The sequence below is a fragment of the Aquarana catesbeiana genome, linkage group LG04 (genome assembly GCF_042186555.1).
Source record: "Aquarana catesbeiana isolate 2022-GZ linkage group LG04, ASM4218655v1, whole genome shotgun sequence".
NCBI lineage: Eukaryota > Metazoa > Chordata > Amphibia > Anura > Ranidae > Aquarana > Aquarana catesbeiana.
In genome coordinates, this window is record NC_133327.1 from 49,303,414 (window position 1) to 49,324,579 (window position 21,166).

Sequence of the window (21,166 nt, forward strand, 5' to 3'; positions counted from 1 at the left end):
CTCCAGTGTGTACTTTGGAGCTATTTAGGAAGTCCCCTGTTCGTCTTCTTTTGTCCCTGGGGTTAATTCTGAGAATTACCTTTTGAATCTGACAGTGAAAGCCATTGTGACTGCCTGGAGGCTGATGCCCCTGGCACAAAAGAAGGAGCTTTAAAAATGAAAATATATTTACTCCTTTACTTAAATGGCAAAAGGGGGTACTTTCCTACTAGAATTTCTTTGGATGAATTATCCAAATATTCTCAAATAGCTGTTTCACCACAAACAGAAGACTATCAAGGAGCTTCTGCATGGTGAAAGGAAGTTTATCCTCCGCTGACGTGCATTCCCGTACTCATGTGTTTAGCTGTTTGTGTTAGCAACAATGTGCACAGAACCGTGTATAGCACCTGGTATTCCCAGGTGGTTTCCCATACAGGTACTAACCAGGCCTGACCCTGCTTAGCCTCTGAGATCAGACGAGATCAGGCTCTTTCAGGGTGATGTTGCCGTAGGCATCTCAGCAGTTGTGCGTTTGGCTAGTTTATAAGCAAGACCTGCATGAGGACCTTGTGGAGGTTCTACAATAGAAACTTACAAAGCAATTATTGCAAACCTAAAGCTGCCAGATCCTGGGCCTGCTGAGCAGGATACCTGAACACCTGTTAAACTGGCCTCACAATGATTAAGCAATTACTGTCAGCGCAGGCTGCTCAATCTGCCAGGAAAAAAGTGTTTTTTTGTTTTTTTTTAACAGGAATTCCAACATTTTATCCATTGGATGCGTAAGCATTTGAGCATTGTCTGCCAAGGAAAAGCTCTTATTCACAGAGGATATAGCAGCGTTAATTGCTGGTATACTCTACTTAGTGAATTTCCTCCACCATAGGATAAAGTGTAAAAAACTTTTTTAGGAGAAAAAAAATGTTTATCTGGTAGATCCTCCCAGAAACAAAAAAGCTTTTCAAACAATAATGAACAGGAAAAGGCATGCACAGTTTGAGGAGGCTTTAGCGAGCCCAAACACTCAGTTAAGGGAGCATAAATGTGGAGTGGACCATACAGAAGAAATTGCACCATCAATCTTAAGATTGAAACCTGCTGATTCTACCACATTTGACACCTCAGAGTCATCAGCCTCACCACGGTCCCCTGAGGGGATTCATGTTCTCCCACCCCTAGTTCCTCAGTCTGAGGGTCCTGGGCAATGGAAGAGAACCTGTGTGATTAAAGTCGCTAAACCTTTTTTTTTATTTTTTTTTTAAAACCCATGGCTGAGGGAAAAAAGATCATTTGGTAAAATACACAGGGGCTGCAGTGTTGAAAACAGTTGCAAACATTTCATGGCCCAGATGCTCATTCTGACCAGCCACTCCGTCTCAGGGGAGGATGCCATTTGTAGAGATGAGTAGGCTTTGCAGAGCTTTGAGGGGGATCCTTTTAGCTCTATTTTGGGGGTGTTTTAACCCCCCTCCTGACCTTAGCCCCATGCACAAAGCAAAGGTACTATCAGAAGAAATCGCATCCACTGCTTGAGCAATTGTCCAGCCACTGCCGCTGCTATTAATGCTCAGCTTCATGCAAATAGTAAATGTGTTAAGCAGGAAATGCCTGTGTCACCAAAACCTCTTTCATGCTCCTCTTTGCTCTTATGTCTCTGCGACAATTTTGCAGCCAGCACAAATGGAGTTTTTTTTTAAAACACACTCCCGCGTTGGAGGATGCCAACGCCGCGCTAAGCCTCGCCCCACCTCGCATCACACCCCCCCCCTTTCTCTTTCAAAAAGAGTTTTCCTGCACAAGCATGGGCCTCCGATCCGACAGGATCGGCTTGTGAGTGAGGGAGGGATGGCATGGAGGAGACCTGGAAGCCACCCCGTGTAGGGGCGGTGAAAGAAAACAGCATTGCCGATAGTTTTCAGTTCTCCCTTATACTCAGCCTCATGAAGAGGGGAAGAGTTCAGCCCAGGTGGAGGTGTCTGGAGGAAGCAAAAACTACCCAAACTTACTGGAGGTCTGCCTGCTGGCTGGAGAAAAAGAGTCTGCTGCTTCTGTGACACAGCGTGATCTCTGAGCAAAGCATGAGAAGGTATGTGCTCCATACAGCCCCCAGTGGTGACACTTAGGCCTAACAACATTTACTTTAAAGGAGACAATTCATTAGAAAATCTTCCCCCTTCACGGTGGGTTCTGTTAAACCAGGGGTCCTCAAACTACGGCCCCCCAGTTGTTCAGGAACTACAATTCCCATCATGCCTAGTCATGTCTGTGAATGTCAGCGTTTTGCAATGCCTCATGGGACTTGTAGTTCCGCAACAGCTGGAGGGCCGTGGTTTGAAGATCCCTGCGTTAAACCTTCAGGAGCTGGGGATCCTGAAGGAAACCCACAATCCTGGACCTGCAATAGCACCACCGGCAGTAAACTTTATGGCCTTAATACCAAAAAGTACTGGATTCCGGGGTCTAGCTCTCAAAAGAGAAGCATTCACAGGCAAAAACCTTGTATCTTCGGACACGAGGCCCGGGTACCATTCAATTCGGCCAGAAAGACACCTTGAATGGATCCGTCTGCACAGCTAGCCTCAGCAAGGATTGCTCCAGAGCATCTCAGCTCAGCACATCTTTACTCCGTGACCAACACCTAGACACTGGCGAAAAAACTGAGGTACTCCCAGGAGTGGGAGGGGTTATTTTTGTCTTAGGGCGCGCCAGCGTCCATCACCTGAAGGTGGCCTATAACCCACATAGTAACTACTATGGCTCTGTGTTCCCTGATCTATGAAAAGAAATAGTTTATTCTTCTAACCTTTGCATGTGACTGGATATTCTTTGCAAAGTGAATTTTCACCACGTTCACTAAGCTAAGGGAAAATTTCCTTGCCAAGTGAAAATTATTTTGCAAAATGAACAGCCTATTTACATTTAGCAAATCACCATATCTCTCTCTGGCCTTTTCTCTGGTCCTGTGCCTTACTGGGTTCCTCAATCCCTGCCTATATAAAATGACTTTAACGCACCTTACAGATTGTTGCTTCTTTATGTAGGTTCTTTGAGATAGTGAATTTCATGATGCTGGAACCCTTGGTGGATGGTAAATGGTGACTATGACTGTTATAATTTAAAAAAATTACTAATATTATCCCGATGGAGCATCTGGGTGATGTGTGGGCTGCATTTCCACAGAAAACCTCGGGAAATCAGTTAGAGAGAAAGATTGGAGTGCCACACCAGAATGTTAAAACCCAAACAGGGGTTTTATTCCAAACATAAAGTAAACTTAATATTCAGTGCATTTCTGGGGCCTTATTCCACCCCTTTTATTGGTGCGTAGCCTCCCTGACGGTTATTAATGAGTGTTGCTCGGGGTTAAATTTCAGCGCCATTAGCGGTAACCCCGAGCCACACTCGGGATTACATCTCAGGATCCTGGTGCGGTATACTTACCTTGTCCCCAGGATCCTGCGATGTCCCCCTGCGCTGTCTGCGGGTTCCGAGCCTTTCTGTGCCAGGCTCCATTCCCTGCGAGCATCGCGACGCACGGGGGCGGAGCCTGGCGGCAAATTCCAAAAAATGTAAAAATCATAGCACATACAGTACTGTAATTTTACAGATTACAGTACTGTATGAAATCATTTCACTTCCCTTTTGTCCCCAGTGCTTTGGCCCATGCCCTGAATGCAGTTTTATATTACATATACTGTTCTTTCTGCCTGGAAACTTGAGATTGTCCATAGCAACCAAAAAGTGTCCCTTTGCGTCAAAAGTGGCTTTAGACCAGCTAGAGAACAGCGATAGTAAATTAGAACACTTGCAGAATTGAGCGATAGTGAATCGTGGGGAAATTTATTTTATTATTATTATATATATATATTTTTAATTATTTATATTTATTTATTATATTATAATTTATGTTTTTGTGTTTCAAACGTCATCATACCCGGGATATCTACTAGACTCTTGGTGGACAGATCGAAGTGTGTTATTGCTAAGAATTACAGACCTACAATATAAAACGCCAAATTTCTATGCAAAATAATTGTACCGCTTTGAGACGCAAAAATCTGAAATAATCATCCCGCCAGGGAGGTTAAGAGAATGACTGTTTAGGGACTTGAGCTATAGATAAAATCGGGAAGACTATATTAAAATATTCTTAATCCCCTTCAGTAATTAGTAAATAGCTTGAGTCCCTTAAGAGCCAATCGCTTAAGCCCTGATGAAGGGTGCGGTGTTAGTCCCTTTGGTTATTAAAGTGGAAGTAAACCCTCCTATCGTTTTCAGCCAATGGGAGTGGCCATCTTGGCCTCTGTTTAATCTTAAACTGTCATGGTGCTGCACATTTGATCAGTTATGACACCAGCCATTGGATGGTTTGACAGTTTGGTGGAGATCAAAACCAATGTGACAGTTACATTCCCAGCACATGCCAGGAATTTAACTGTTTTTTGAAACTGGGTTTACTTCGACTTTAAATGGAAGTAAACCCTCCTATTGTTTTCAGCCAAGGAAGCTGCCATATTGGCCTCTGTTTAAGCTACAACTGCCATGATGCTGCACATGTGATCAGTTATTACACCAGCCATTTGATGGTTTGACAGTTTGGTTGAGAGCACAACTAATAGGAGTGTTACATTTCCGACACTTGTCGGAAATGTAACTGTCTTTTGAAACTGTTAAAGGGATGGGTTTACTTCCGCTTTAAGTTCAGTTGAAGTGGAACTAAATATATCGATTTAACAGTTTGAAAAAGCAGTTTCCTAGAATGTGCCAGGAACTGTCACATTGGTTGTGCTCTCAACCAAACTGTCTTACCATCAAATGGCTGGTGTAATAACTGATCACATGTGCAGCACCATGGCAGCAGAAGATCAAACAGAGGCCCAGATGGCAGCTTCCTTGGCTGAGAACGATAGGAGGGTTTAGTTCTGTTTTAAGCAAAGTTTGGAATAAATCTGGATTTCAACATTCCAGTAAGGTGCTCCAATCTTTCGATCCCATTAATATACTCCATGTTTAGGTTGTCTGCACCTCGTCATCTCTTTCTTGTGTTTTGTGATCCTGATCGCTACTCTGATTACTTCCCTGATTCCTGTTGTCTGTCTTACTTGAACCAGTTGCAACCTTCTGTCTGTGTTTTACATCTGCCTGAACTGCTTCTATCTTGACGTATCCTTATTTTACAACTCTGCCTTTTTCCTAATAATTCCCTAAATTATCTCAACAGCTTTATACCTCACCAACTGTAGCAATTATTAAAAAATGGCTCTCAAAAACCAAAACTCTGGCTTAAAGTGATTGTAAACCTTTGTTTTTTAATTTTTTTAAAATAACAAACATATCATACTTACCTCCACTGTGCAGCTCGTTTTGCACAGAGTGGCCTCGATCATCCATTTCTGGGGTCCCTTGGCGGCTCTCGTGGCTCTTCCCCACATCAGATGACCCCCTAGCAGAAATGCTCTCCCAGGGGGGTTACCTTGCAGGTGCGCTCCCGAGTCCAGCATTTGCGTCCATAGGTAGGTATGCCGGACTCGGCCCCGCCCCCTGGCGCCGGCATCATTGGATTTGATTGACAGCAGCGGGAGCCAATGGCTGCGCTGCTATCAATCTGTCCAATCAAGAGCTGTGAACCCGTGGAGAGAGAGACAGCGCGTTTCCGCTGAGGGAAATACGGGGCCGGTCACTGCCAGGTGTTTTTTCACCTTAATGCATAGGATGAAATTAAGGTGAAAAAACACTAGGGTTTACAACCCTTTTAAGTCAGTGGAAAATGACTAACCCTATTGGGCTGAACTTATATAATTATGAAGAATAATACATAACTAACTTCAATAATGATTTTAACACCGGGGTGTCAGAATTACACTGTATTGAGAAATTTAAAGTGGAGCTGGAGGTATAAAAATAATTGAACAGTTGAATACATGCTTGCCAAATATTATAGTTGTGTTCGTTCGCTTTTCACATCTACAATGTAAGTCAGACAACACAGCGTAACACTAGCCTGACTTTTCTCTAGTGCAGTTAAAGCAAAGCAGCTTAGTTAAGATTTATCCTTGCCTGTGATTGGATGGTGAAAGGGCAGCAACATTGATGAGGTCAACCCTAAACTCCGCCCTCCCATCTGAGCGACCCTTTTGTGCTGTGCAATGTAGTAAAAACAAAATAGTTTATGATTGTCCCTTTTTTTTTTTTTTGAGCCTGAAGACAAGTGACTTTGCCTAGACTGAGATTACATCAGGGCGAAGCATTTCCTCAGTCTCTAAGTCTCTACTGAGACCCCCCCATTATCAAACCACAATATTGTGACTTTGTATACATTTACATGCTAAATAACATTGCACAGGGGCTGAATAGCGACATTTGGGAACATAGCCAAGATCTGCACAGGCACCAGAATGTATCGCTAAGCAGTATCTTCATCCAGGAAGTATTTGCTGACATTGGATGATGCCTGAATAGGATGGTGCCATCCTTCTGGAGAGCAGATGAAGGAATAGCCTGGGTGGGGTACTGTGGTTTCTATGAGAGGTAATAACCTGGAAATGTAACATTAACATTTTACTTAGCATGCATGCTTTAAACATGAAGTATATCAATTCATAGGTACCCTTTAAAACAATAATAGGCAAGGATGTCAGCTTTAGGTGGCATACATTAAAAAAGGCATGGCAGAGAGTAGAAATGAACATCCCACCCTACTGCACTTTGTTATTCTACTTACCGTCCCTACTGTACCTCTCCTCACTGCTAAAACCAGGCTTAAAGTGATTGTAAACCTCAGACATGAAAATATGAACAAAGCATACCCTCTATAGTGTGTCTCAATTAAGAGTGTCATTTCTGTCTTCTGCTTTGTTCCTCTTTTATCTGCATGAGTCACTTCTGACAAGTTTTTCTGACACCAAGAGAAAAAAGGTGACAGGGGAAGGAGTTCCAGCACACAGCCTGTGATTGACAGCCTCAGCTCTGTGTGCTGTGTGAAGGAGGTGTCTTTCTTCCCTCCAATCAGCTCTCACTGACCTCTGCAGGGTGTAACTTTATCTCTCTGCCCCTGCTTTCTGGAAGCTCAGACAAGCTGTATACATTCTGCACGGTAAATGGCTGCAAAGAGGAGAAGACTGCAGAGAAACAAGTACAACTTGTGTAGGAGGATTTGTTTCATCTCTGTGTATCACCTGAGGCCAGTCACTTCACTGGGTATCTCTAAGAGTTTACAACCACTTTAAAGTGTGTGTAAACCCTAACAATAAAGTACTCTTATTGCTCTATTTTGGTCTACTGAATAAAACATTGAATGTGTTTTGTTATATCTCTTTGCAAATGCAAAAAAAAAAAAAAAGTTGATCCTGCCAGAAAGCCAAGGCTGTCCTGTGCACTCTGCAGTCTTTTCTCAATTGTTATCGGCCCAGTCTGAGTTCTCCTTTGTTATTATATCCATCAATGTTATAAAGAAGACGAGGAAAAGGCAAGCTGTTCTGTAGTCCTAACCAGTGGCGGACGGTCCATAATGGCACCCCCCCCCCTAAGTTTACATGCGGGGCGCTGGACTCATAGCTTTTTAAGAGGTTTTTTTTTCCCAAGCACATGAGTAGAGCCTGAGGCTCTAATTGGCTTGAAAAAGGTTGGGCTCAGGGCTCAGAGCACTGCTCCCCGAACCCATCCACTTGTGACACTAATGGTGAAAAAGTAAAAGGTGAAAAGTGAAAAAAATGGTAACGTCCATAAATAAAAAAACGTCCATCTACAAACAATAATGAACCTCTGGTGATAAATGATGTGGAAAGAACTGGAAAATAAATGTCCAACACAATGATCCAACACCAAATGTAAAATAACCAAGAGTGGTGGAATAGGAAATATGGCTCCGTCCGTAGAGGCAACCCCAAATGGAAAAACCATCAACAATTGAATGCGATATGTATGCTCTTACCGGAACTGGTGGACTCTAATGTCAGTGACATAGGGTCATGTAGGCAGTAAGCCACACGGGGCAGATATACGGATATCCGGATTGTTCAGACCTCAAAGATGGGATCCAGGGGAACCGAAGGTGACCTCCAAATCGAACTCCAATCCAAGGACTGTCAGGGTAGGATTTTAATGGAAGGTTCGCCAGGGAGAAACATCCACTCAGATCCGGAAAATATGTGGAAAAAATAATGGCTTCCACATAGTGCAGGTAAAAGGAGGTATATTATTTCTAAAAACCGACTAGCAATAAAAGTGATCACAGATAAAAAAGGGGCAATGTGGAGAGTATTGAAACGGCCCTATGCGTTCCTCCGGGTCAATCAGGAAAGGAGGTGGATCTAAAGGAGACCAGGTTAGCCGGGAGGAGAAGCCGGGAAAGCCGCGGCACCGTAAACCTGAGGTGGCCGCCCCTTCTCAGGTGCCCGTGTGTTGTAGTGCGGCGTGGGGCTCGGGAACACTCGCAACCATGCACAAGGGATGGAGAAAATACTTCAGCCAGAAGTCTCTCAATGAAGTCACTATGGAGGAGTACCTGGGCAGCCTGGGACTGTACAGGAAACTCACTGCCAAGGACGTGTCCTGCCTCTTCAGAACCCTGGAGGAGTAAGTGTGGACCTGAGGGGGGGTTGTTTACCCCCCCAAAAAAAAGATTAGCACCAGTCAACCACTGGTCCTATCACACTTCCTGTTCTAAGTGGACAACACTGCTCCTCCTAAGTACAGTACAGTGAGTGAACACTGCGACCAGAAATGTGTTACTGGTAGGGTCACCAGGGGAAGATAAAGGGGAAAAAGACTCACAAAAGAAAAGGAATGCAGCAATCACATCCAAAGACTAGTAAGTCGCAACATAGTACATTTTCGTTCTTGGGTTTAACCAGTTTCCATTTGTGCTATAGCCGAAAGATGGCTACAGCGTGGGCTTATATTGCTGGGAGGGCCTCCATGGGCGCCCTCCCGTGATTGTGCTGCCAATGTGCCCCCTTGCAGTGCGTGGGGGCACGCTTTGTGATCGCTGCGTCCTTAGGACACAGCTAATCACAGATCGGGGTAAAGGGCCAATCACAGCAGCCCTTTACCACGTGATCAGCTGTGTCCAATGACAGCTGATCACGATATAAACACAAGCCAGTTATCGAAATTCCTTTCTCATGCTGACAGCGTGAGGAGGGGATAAGAGAGCCAATAACCAGCTTGTGTGAAAGGGACATCGACACTGATAATCAGGGTACTGATTATCAGTGTCCTGATTACTGGTGCAGTCCCACTAGTGCCCACCAGTGCTGCCAAACAGTGCCCACCAGTGCTGCCTATCAGTGCTCATTACTGCTGCCAATCACTGCCCATCAGTGCCTTTTCATCAGTATCACCTATCAGTGCTGCCTATCAATGCCGCCTACCAGTGCTATCAGTGCCCATCAGTGCTGCCTATCAATGCCCATCAGTGCCACCTTTCAGTTTCTGCTTATCAGTGCCACCTATCAGTGCAGCCTATCAGTGCCCATCAGTGCAGCCTCATCAGCGCACATCAGTGAAGGAGAAAAATTACCTGTTTGCAAAATTTTCTAACAAACTATTAAAAACTTTTTTTTGTTTTCACAATTTTCGATCTTTTTTCGCTTGTTTAGCAAAAAGAACTCCAGTGGTGATTAAATACCACCAAAAGAAAGCTCTATTTGTGTGAAAAAAATTATAAAAAATGTATTTGGGTACAGTGCTGCATGACCGCGCAATTGTCATTCAAAGTGTCGCAGCACTGAAAGCTGAAAATTGACCTGGGCAGGAAGGGGGTGAAAGTTCCCAGTAGCCAAGTGGTTAAATACACATTAACCTGCAAAAAAGCTGATTGATAACTCACCACTCCCATGGTTCCTCCCTGCGGTCACTTTCACTGACCACTTCAGGACCTGGTCGTAACAATTTCCGGAAACTTTTTGCTGCACCTTAAAAGTGTGCATGTAACATGCAGTGTCACAAATTCATATCCTTGGCACAGGGATTTTAAAGACGCGGCCTGGAAATCATAAATAGTAATGCATCGCAGTCAAAAGCTAGGCGCAGCACTGCTGTAGCTATGCTAAACATGTTTAGCCTGGAGCTAGGAAAATTGAGAGCTGATATGATACCATTTTATGGATTCTCTGGTGGATCACATAAAATGATTAGATCAGGTAAAATCTAATGCACTCCACTTGTACAATGAAACATCAAAGTAGAAAACCCCCTTATTTTATGGAAACCCATTAAGAGGTATCACGCTTTAAAGTAAATTTGTCAAATGCAAGTCAATCCAAATCCGTAAATGGTAAAAAAAAAAAAAAATCCATAACCATACTGTAGGTCAACCTAATGAAAGCTGCATGTAAAACCATCAGTAGATTCAACATATAGGTTGCTGTACTTTATGCAGGGAGTGCCTTGTTGACTATGTCATGGATAGGTAACTTTTGTTTGTACTCCAGTTGGAGCCGTGTCCTTTTATATCGATACGTCTGTAATGTCTCTTACAATCTCAAATAAAATCATTATGAAGTTTTAGGTTATTGCTTCCTTACTGGTCCCAGTGCGATCTGCTTAGGAAAGTGAAAGATGGCGCTGGACCCGTAAGGTTATCCTATGGGTATTGTTATCTTAATGCCTTACCACCACCGTCTCCCAGACTTTAGGAGTTTATAAATGCCGGGAGGCGGAGGGGGGCATGTGATGGCTGTAATTGGTTGTCACAGCGGTCCCATGATTGGAAAGATCCCAGTCACCATGGGTCCCTATGCATTGGGAGCTTTCTGGTCCCCGCAGGTAACTGTGCTGGGAGCGCACTCTCAGCACAGAAAGGTGTTTATATAGGGCTGCATATATGCGGCCCCTCAGCGTTAAAGCCCATCCGCCAAGAGGCTGCATATATGCATACCACTTGCCCTCTGGAAGGTTTACGATACAGCACTGCGTTACTTTAAAGCGGTGCTCCGCCCAAAAAATAAAAAATTAAATGCCAGCAGCTACACAAACTGCAGCTGCTGGCTTTTAACAATTGGACACTTACCTGTCCTGGAGTCCAGCTATGTCGGCACCGCTGCTGATGTTTCCATCAGCTATTGGGTGCTGCCGCCGTAATTGCGGGTAAGGGTACCCGACGGTGTAGCCTTGCGGCTTCACTCTGGGAACTCTACTGTGCGTGTGTGAGGCCCCGCTCCTCTCTCCTACTGGCCCGGTGACAGGGAGAGGAGGAGGGAGGAGGAGGGAGCCCCACGGTGATGTCATGGTCCGCGGCCCGGACTTCTGGAAGTAGGAACAGGATACCTGTCAAAACAGGTATCCTGTCCCCCCTCCCCCCACCCCCCGAAAGGTGCCAATTGTGACATCGGGGGGGGGACAAATGAGCGGAAGTTCCACTTTTGGGTGGAACTCCGCTTTAACTGACAATTGCGAGATCGAGCAACGTTGTACCCACATAAAATTGATGCCCTTTTTCCCCCAAATAGAGCTTTCTTTTGGTCACCTCTGCTGTTTTTATTTTTGCGCTATAAACAAAAAAAGACCGACAATTTTGAAAAAAAAACACTGTTTTTTTATTTCCGCTATAAAACACATCCAATAAAAAAAATTGAAAAAAATAGAATTTCTTCATTAATTTAAGTCAATATGTATTCTGCTACATATTTTTGGTAAAAAAAATCCCAATAAGCGTATATTGATTGGTTTGCGCAAAATTTATAATGTTCACAAACTATGGGAAATTTTCCTTTATTTTTTTATATATATATATATATATTTTTTACTAGTAATGGCGGCGATCAGTGACTTATAGCAGGACTGTAATATTGCAGTGGACAAATCGGACGCTAACTGACACTTTTGACACTTTTTAGGGACCAGTGACACTAATACAGTGATCAGTGCTAAAAAAATATGCACTGTACTAATGACACTGGCTGGGAAGGGGTTAACATCAGGGGTGACCAAAGGGCTCCTAGCCAGTGCTTGTGTACTGTGGGGGAGGTGCTTTTACTAAGAGAAGGCAAAGATTCCTGTCCCTGTTTTGCAGGAACACAGGATCAGTGCCTCCCCTCCTCACAGAATGGTGATCTGTCTTGTTTACATAGGAAGATCACCGTTCTGCCTGTGTACTGAACAATCAGCAGGTGCCAGTGGACATCGAGTCTATGGTACCCGTCGTTGGTCTCTCTATGTGATCACAGTGAGAGCGGGTTGCCGGCGGCTTGCGTACATGCCCCAGACCCAGGAGTGTCAGATCACGTACTAGGTAGGGGATCTGTCACGGAGTGGCCGCCCTGCCGCACTATATGTATGGTGGGAGGTCCGCAAGTTTGATTTTGATGTAAATAATCTCATTCCCAGGCCAGCAGCTTCTATATCCCAGAAGATCTCCATGGTCTCCTTGACTTGTAGTGTAATGTAACAAAAATGGAAGCTGATGTGCCACATCACTGCTAAGAGGTTCAGATATCATTTTATTCCAATAGAATTCAATAAATAAATAAATAAAATAAAACAGCTTCTGACAATGCCTGTGCTTGTAATCACACTGGAAGATATAACATGAAAGTGGTTTAAACCTGTGGAAAAAAAATGAAAAAAGCATATTCTTCCATAGTGTGTACTTGTCTCAATCCAAAGCACCTAGTGTCATTTTTTTCTGCTTCCATTTTTTTCTGTCTCCTTCCCCTGTTATCTGCATGAGTCACTTCTAACAGGTTATGTTGACACCAGACAATCTAAGGAGACGGCCTTGCCACCCCCCCCCCCCACCCCCCCCCCCCAGCAAACAGCAAGTGATTGACAGACAGCCTTGGCTGTCTATGTTTTCCTATGAGAGTGTGTAAAGGGGTGCGTGTCCCTTCCTTCCACTCATACCTCAGCCACAGCAGTTCCAGGGCTGAGGGCTTTAATAGATGTTCCTGGAAGCTGATTGCAGAACCTCACCAAGGGATCTGGTCTGGAGCAGGACCCTCTCACTCACTGGACCGTCTCCTGAGGAAGCTGGAAAGAGGCAGCTGTCCTAGGACTTATGAGTAAAGACACATCTACACTGATCTCTGTGACTGTGTAGAGTTTTGGAGATTGTACTTGGTAACAGCAGTTGTGTACCAGCGCAAGGTAACCAGATGCCAAAGAGACTAGCCTCATGGTCCCCAGCTGTGAAGCACTAGACTGTACACCTACGATGACTAAAAGAGAAGATTGCTCTTCAATCCCTACACATGTTTTGGAGTATCCTATGACCTAATGCCCTCTCCTGTTTAAGTTCCTCAAGCAATAAATTACAATAAGACATCCCCTAGACTGATTCATTGGAGCCAGAGTGCATTGACTGGTGCTTTGGTGACTGGTAGCCTCTGTACTGTTAGGGAAAAGTGATAGATACAGTATTTCTTTATCCTACATCCTGTGGAAGGTTCTTCATGAGCACAGATGAGGGCCTTGTGCATTATTGACACAAGTAGTTTAGTGATAAGGCAAAACCCAGCCTTTCATATGTTGTGCATGGAATCTCAATGCTGGGGTCTTAAACAACAGTAAATACCCTGTGAGAGATCCAAAATGTTCCGTTTCATTAAAAAAAAATCTATTACTTAGTGGTACTCAACCAGGGAAATATTCGACAATGGTATACAAGAACTTCAAGGTAGCAGGGTTACGTAGTTTTCATTAATTAGCATTTAGCTGACCTTTAATGGGGTAACTTGCCTAAAAAAGTGAGTCCATCCTTTGCCTGGCATAGGGAAAATAGAAGCACCACAAGAAATTTCAACTTGCATTCTACACCCCCTTCCCCTTTCCCATCCCCATAGATTTCCTGGCAGAACCAGGAAATGTTGTGCGTGGAATCTCAATGCTGGGGTCTCAAACAACAGTAAATACCCTGTGTGAGATCCAAAATGTCCCGTTTCATTCAAAAAAAAAATCTATTACTTAGTGGTACTCAACCAGGGAAATATTCGACAATGGTATACAAGAACTTCAAGGTAGCAGGGTTACGTAGTTTTCATTAATTAGCATTTAGCTGACCTTTAATGGGGTAACTTGCCTAAAAAAGTGAGTCCATCCTTTGCCTGGCATAGGGAAAATAGAAGCACCACAAGAAATTTCAACTTGCATTCTACACCCCCTTCCCCTTTCCCATCCCCATAGATTTCCTGGCAGAACCAGGAAATGTTGTGCGTGGAATCTCAATGCTGGGGTCTCAAACAACAGTAAATACCCTGTGTGAGATCCAAAATGTCCCGTTTCATTCAAAAAAAAAATCTATTACTTAGTGGTACTCAACCAGGGAAATATTCGCCAATGGTATGCAAGAACTTCAGGGTAGCAGGGTTACGTACAGTTTTCATTAGTTAGCATTTAGCTGACTTTTAATGGGGTAACTTGCCTAAAAAAGTGAGTCCATCCTTTGCCTGGCATAGGGAAAATAGAAGCACCACAAGGAATTTCTACTTGAATTCTATACCCCCTTCCCCTTTCCCATCCCCACAGATTTCCTGGCAGAACCAGGTATTGGAAATATACTAAAACATCCACAGTGCAAGCCTAATGCCCCGTACACACGGTCGGACTTTGTTCGGACATTCCGACAACGAAATCCTAGGATTTTTTCCGACGGATGTTGGCTCAAACTTGTCTTGCATACACACAGTCACACAAAGTTGTCCGAAAATATGATCATTCTAAACGCGGTGACGTAAAACACGTACGTCGGGACTATAAACAGGGCAGTGGCCAATAGCTTTCATCTCTTTATTTATTCTGAACATGCGTGGCACTTTGTCCGTCGGATTTGTGTACACACGATCGGAATTTCCGACAACGGATTTTGTTGTCGGAAAATTTTATATCCTGCTCTCCAACTTTGTGTGTTGGAAAATCCGATGGAAAATGTGTGATGGAGCCTACACACGGTCGGAATTTCCGACAACAAGGTCCTATCACACATTTTCCGTCGGAAAATACGACCGTGTGTACGAGGCATAAGTGCTGTCAAGTTGGGTTGAGAGGAGAGAACCTGAGCGAGGTTAATCTTTTTGAAAGTAAAACATTCATAGGACATTTTGGATGTTGAAGCAAGTAGTGGTGGGAAAAGTAAGTAAATATTGCAAGTAGAGCCCTCTATCAAGTGAACTTGTAGTGATCAATAGGCTCAAAGGATGATGATAACTATCATTTGACCAATCATTTGTCAGATTGTATTTCAAATGTAATGACCAATAGGCAATTGAATGTACTGTAATAGACTTCTGAGTCAGGGAAATTTTAACAAATGATATGAAAATGTGCAGAAAATAAGAGCTGTGTGGACATACTGATTTGTTTGTTGGCAAATACAGTTTCCCAAGCCACCATAGTTGGAGAACCAAGCAAGCTTCTTTTTAAATGGGGTCCAAAATTCAGTCAGACAATTGTATTCAAGTCCCAGGAACCATATTAAAAATTTGTATCAATACCCATCTCTGGGCAAAGCTAACATGACCTAACACCCATTCATCCGTTACTAAAAAAACCTTCTAGAACTCTTTTATACCCCTCTTCCTGTGTCCCACACTTCTTCCAGTTGTGCCAACTGAGGATCTACACCAGCCAGCTGCCTCTTTGTGGTATTATCACGCTGTGCATTTTCTGGTGCCTGAGAAGACCCTGCTGTTTGATAGCCAGACCCTACTCCTCTGCAGTAAAAAAGATTGAAGACTTGGGAACATGTATACCACATGACCACATGTTTAGGTAAATACAAGAGGTTTTTAGGATAGTTCAAAAGAGAGAAAGAGATTTGTTGGGTGCGCAAGGGCAGGAGGGTGGTTAATATCCAAGTCCAGCTTTAATTACATATAATACATTTATGGGAGGAGAATATACAGTACATATTTACGTTCATCGTGAATTAGTTTATCAATTAGGTTATTATTAACTGGGAGATATTGAGATAAATAAGAGGTGATGTAAAAATATATTTCTATAAATTGGAGTTAAATATTTTGAAAAAAGACCAGTGCTTTTAAACGTGCACAATTTTGAAAGAGCAAATCATTGATTTTGTCTGGGACTTGTCAATGATTATTATGTAGCCCCACCATGCTCAGTCCTGCTTTGTCATGCACATTCACCTCACATTCATAGCACTGTAAAGGAGGATTAAAGCTCAAAATTTCCATTGATATACATCAGCATCTCTCTTTACACCCAGAATTTCTATCATGTGATTGTGTTCTAGGATTTGATATATAAATATGATATAAATTTGATTTGATATATAAATTCATATTCAAATTTTCTCGAAAATAAATAATAAATCATAATCTTGCTTTTATTATTATAAATAATAAATTCCTTGCTTTTTAAACAATTTAATTCACAAATGTTTTATGGAAACTTTAAAATACAGTGCCTTGAAAAAGTATTCATACCCCTTGAAATTTTCCACATTTTGTCATGTTACAACTAAAAACGTAAATGTATCTTATTGGGATTTTTTGTGATAGACCAACCCAAAAGTGGCACATAATTGTGAAGTGGAAGGAAAATTATAAATGGTTTTCAAAATTGTTTACAAATAAATACGTGAAAAGTGTTGCGTGCATTTGTATTCAGCCTCCTTTACTCTGATACCCCTATCTAAAATCTAGTGCAGTGTTGTGGAAAAAAGTTGTGGAGAAGTTTAAAGCAGGATTAGGTTATAAAAAAAATACCCCAAGCTTTGAACATCTCACGGAGCACTGTTCAATCCATCATTCGAAAATGAAAAGAGTATGGCACAACTGCAAACCTACCAAGACATGGCCGTCCACCTAAACTGACAGGCCGGGCAAGGAGAGCATTAATCAGAGAAGCAGCCAAGAGGCCCATGGTAACTCTGGAGGAGCTGCAGAGATCCACAGCTCAGGTGGGAGAATCTGTCCACAGGACAACTATTGCACTCCTCAAATCTGGTCTTTATGGAAGAGTGGCAAGAAGAAAGTAATTGTTGAAAGCAAGCCATAAGAAGTCCCATTTGCAGTTTGCGAGAAGCCATGTGAGGGACACAGCAAACATGTGGAAGAAGGTGCTCTGGTCAGATGAGACCAAAATTGAACTTTATGGCCTAAAAGCAAAACACTACGTGTGGCAAAAAACTAACACTGCACACCACCCTGAACACACCATCCTCACCGTGAAACATGGTGGTGGCAGCATCATGCTGTGGGGATGCTATTTTTCAGCAGGAAAAGGGAAGCTGATCAGAGTTGATAGGAAGATGGATGGAGCCAAATACAGGGCAATCTTAGAAGAAAACCTATTAGTCTGCAAAAGACTTGAGACTGAGATGAAGGTTCACCTTCCAGCAGGACAACGGCCCTAAACATACAGCCAGAGCTACAATGGAATGGTTTAGATCAAAGCATATTCATGTGTTAGAATGTCCCAGTCAAAGTCCAGACCTAAATCCAATTGGGAATCTGTGGCAAGACTTGAAAATTGCTGTTCACAGACACTCTCCACCCAATCTGACAGAGCTTGAGTTATTTTGCAAAGAAGAATGTGCAAAATGTCACTTTCTAGATGTGCAAAGCTGGTAGAGACATCCCCAAAAAGACGTGCAGCAGCAATTGCGACAAAAGGTGGTTCTACAATGTATTTTATCAGGGGGGCTGAATACAATGCACACCAAACTTTTCACATATTTATTTGTAAAAAAAATTGAAAACAATTTATAATTTTCCTTCCACTTCACAATTATGTGGCACTTTGTGTTGGTCTATCACATAAAATCCCAATAAAATACATTTATGTTTTTGGTTGTAACATGACAAAATGTGGAAAATGTCAAGGGGTATGAATACTTTTTCAAGGCACTGTATATATGAATTTAAAAATAAAAGTGTTTTTAACATTTACATTTTAAAATGCAGTTTAGATTCAAATGGGAATTTTAAATGATGTGTCTCGGTGATAACGTGTCTCCATTTGGGAATGGGATAGTTTAAAAACAGGAAGTGGCGTAGACCCCTGCGGGAGTCTATGCCTGGAAGTGGGTGCAAATACCTGTCTTATACAGGTATCTGCACCCCCCTCCCCCCTGAAAGGTGCCAAATATGACACCAGAGGGGGGAGGGTTCTGAAAAGTGGAAGTTCCATTTTTGTGTGGACCTCCGCTTTAATATATTTTGTTTATTATATTTTATATTCCAAATATATCTATCTATGAGTGTGTATTTCTGTTTTCCCTTTTTGTGCCCATTGCGTGCTTAACTACTTGACGCCGATAGTACACAAACATACGCCCTCTTGGCGGATGGGCCTTGACGCTGAGCAGCCGCATATTTACATACCAAAATGTAAACAAATCTGTGCTGAGAGCGTTACCAGTGACTAACAGCCAATCACGCTGGTCACATGATCAAACCCTGCCTCCGAGCATCAGAAACCCCTTAGGGGGCCAGGAGGCGCCAGCGTTTAGGGGTTAAAAAAAAAACTTCCTTAATTTCACCTCCCCTGTTGACTCCAATGCATTTTGCCAAAATGGTAACATTATGCTGAAACTTACAAATTTTTGCCACTATTTCGGGGTAATGAAAACTCTCAATTTGGCCCTACTCTTCACACTCCTGTGGTTTGCAAGGTGTTCCTGGCGATGGGATTGTTCATGTGACATTGGTTGCGCTGTTTCTAGTTATTTGACATTTCACACATTTAGGCACCTTTCACACAGGCGGATCTGTTTTGACGCACTCCACCAGCTCAGCAGGGATCACTCTGTTGATCCCTGCTGAGCAGGTGGATGACAGGTTCGTCTCTGCTCACAGTGCAGAGACGGACCTGTCAGAGCCTCGCTGTCCTCTGTGGGGTGATCAAGTGAAAACGGACCGCCTGTCTGTTTTCATCCTATCCCATCTGATCCGATCCGCTGGACAGATGGCAAACGTATCGCCATCCGTCTGTTTTGATCAGATGTTGGCGGGTGTCAGCGGGCACACATCTGCTGACATCCACCTTCCCATAGAAGTCAATGGGTGGCTGTAAAAGGGACAGGCGGACCGATCGTGTGAAAGGGGCCTTATGGGGTAGAGATGGGCTGAATGACCCCATGTTCAGTTTGTGCCAGAGGTCTCAAACATCGAGAAAGTTTTGGGCCGAATAACAAACCCCATTGAAGTTTATGGGACTCGAACTGGAAAAATCAAAAGTGCCCATTTTGAGGGCTTAAATGCAAGTTATTGGGCATACAAAGGGTATGGGGGTTAGGGTACTGCCCTGGGGGACATGTATCATTAAAAAAAAGTTTGTAAAAAACTTCATTTTTTAATGAGCAGTGATTTACTGATGCTTAAAGTGAAACAATAAAAATGAAAAAAACCTTTAAATATGGTGCCTGGGGGGTACCCTTACCCTGCCTGTAAAGTGGCACAGCTGTACAATGTAAAGAACCTGCTGCAGCAAAAATTACATTTATGACGACAAAAAAATTACATTTTCCCCGCAAGCTATCTTTTTTTTATATCAAAACGGCTTGGGGAGCCAGTCTGTTTTAAGGGGCCACAATTTATTGTACTCAGAACAAGATTAGAGATTTTTTGGTTAAATTCTGGTATCTGTTTCGCAGACTTTGAATAGACGTAACAGGTGCAGAAAAATTGGGCTTTGGGTGTTGGTGATACCTTCACACCATAACCCTATAGAGGTACTGTTGATGAATCAAGTAATGCCTGTGCATTGTCAAGGAGCAAGTAGCTGACACTGTGTTCAAATAACTCAGCTGACACCTCCATGCCTGATGTTGGGGCTATGGCAGGAAAAGCTGTGCATAAGGAGGCAGGTTTAGTAACTCTGGCAGCTGCAGTGGACTTCGCACCAGTCTCTGCTTGGGTGATGGAAGATGAGGAGGATGAGAACAGTTTAGTAAGCCAGTCCACCACCTCCTCTGCATGCGGTGGCTGGATAGCACGGGCAACATTACTAAACAGAGGAAATGATGCCCTGCCTGAGGACTGACCACGTCCACTTTGCCTGTGGACACATACACTGCTGGCCCCCTCACAGTGCCATGGGAACATCTGCCTCTCATAGTTGGCCTCCCAGACATTATGGGGGCTTATTAATGCAATGTAATAGAGAAGAGGAAATGTGTACTTGGATGCACTTTAATCAATGGAAAGTGGGGTTTGGTGCACTTTAACTTTAGTATTCACTACACAGACTCACTCCACTGTTATACTACAATATACTGCAGTAAAACTGCACTGACATACTTCAATACATTGCCAATATTCGATCTGAACTCATGCTCATACCGAACCGTTAGCCCAACACTAGTATGGAGTGATTTAGCGATTTTGTGTCACAGGGTCTGTTTTAGCTGTAAAGTTTTATAACATACTGCAGTAAACGTGCACTAACGCACATCAATATACTGCAGTAAATGTGCACTAATACACATCAATATACTGCAGTAAACGTGCACTAACGCACATCAATATGCTGCAGTAAACATTCACTAATTCAATTCAATATACTGCAGTAAAACTGCACTAAGGCACTTCAATATACTGCAGTCAAAGTGCACTAACGCACTTCAATATACTGTCGTAACATTGCACAAACGCACTTCAATATACTGCCATAAACGTGCGCTAACGCAGTTCAATATACTGCAGTAAATGTGCACTATCGCACCTCAATATACGGCAGTAAACGTGCATTATCGCACCTCAATTTACTGCAGTAAACATACACTAATGCAGTTCAATATACTGCAGTAAATGTTCACTAACACACATCAATATACTGCAGTAAACGTGCACTAACGCACTTCAATGTGCTGAAGAAAACCTGCCCTGAAACACTAAACTGATGCCAAAGTAAAAATGAATGGTCGCACTACACTCACACTGCATTATCACTATATTCGCACTAAACTGACACTGAAGTAAAAATTAATGGTCGCACTACACTCACACTGCACTATCACTACAGTATATTCACACTACAAGTACACTTTACACTGACAATAGGATCACTCTGGGGTAGATTTACTAAAGGCAAATCCACTTTGCACTACAAGTGCACTGCAAGTGCACTTGGAAGTGCAGTCGCTGTAGATCTGAGGGGAAGATCTGAAATGAGGGGAAGCTCTGCTGATTTTATCTTTCAATCATGTACAAGCAAAAATGCTGTTTTTTATTTTCCTTGCATTTCCCCCTCAGATCTACAGCGACTGCACTTCCAGTGG

The 21,166-nt window shown here is 43.0% G+C and overlaps 1 pseudogene; it reads right to left on the reverse strand.

Moving 5' to 3' along the window:
- Positions 1 to 377: 377 nt before the first annotated feature.
- Positions 378 to 496, reverse strand: LOC141141700 (5S ribosomal RNA; annotated as a pseudogene).
- Positions 497 to 21,166: the final 20,670 nt, after the last annotated feature.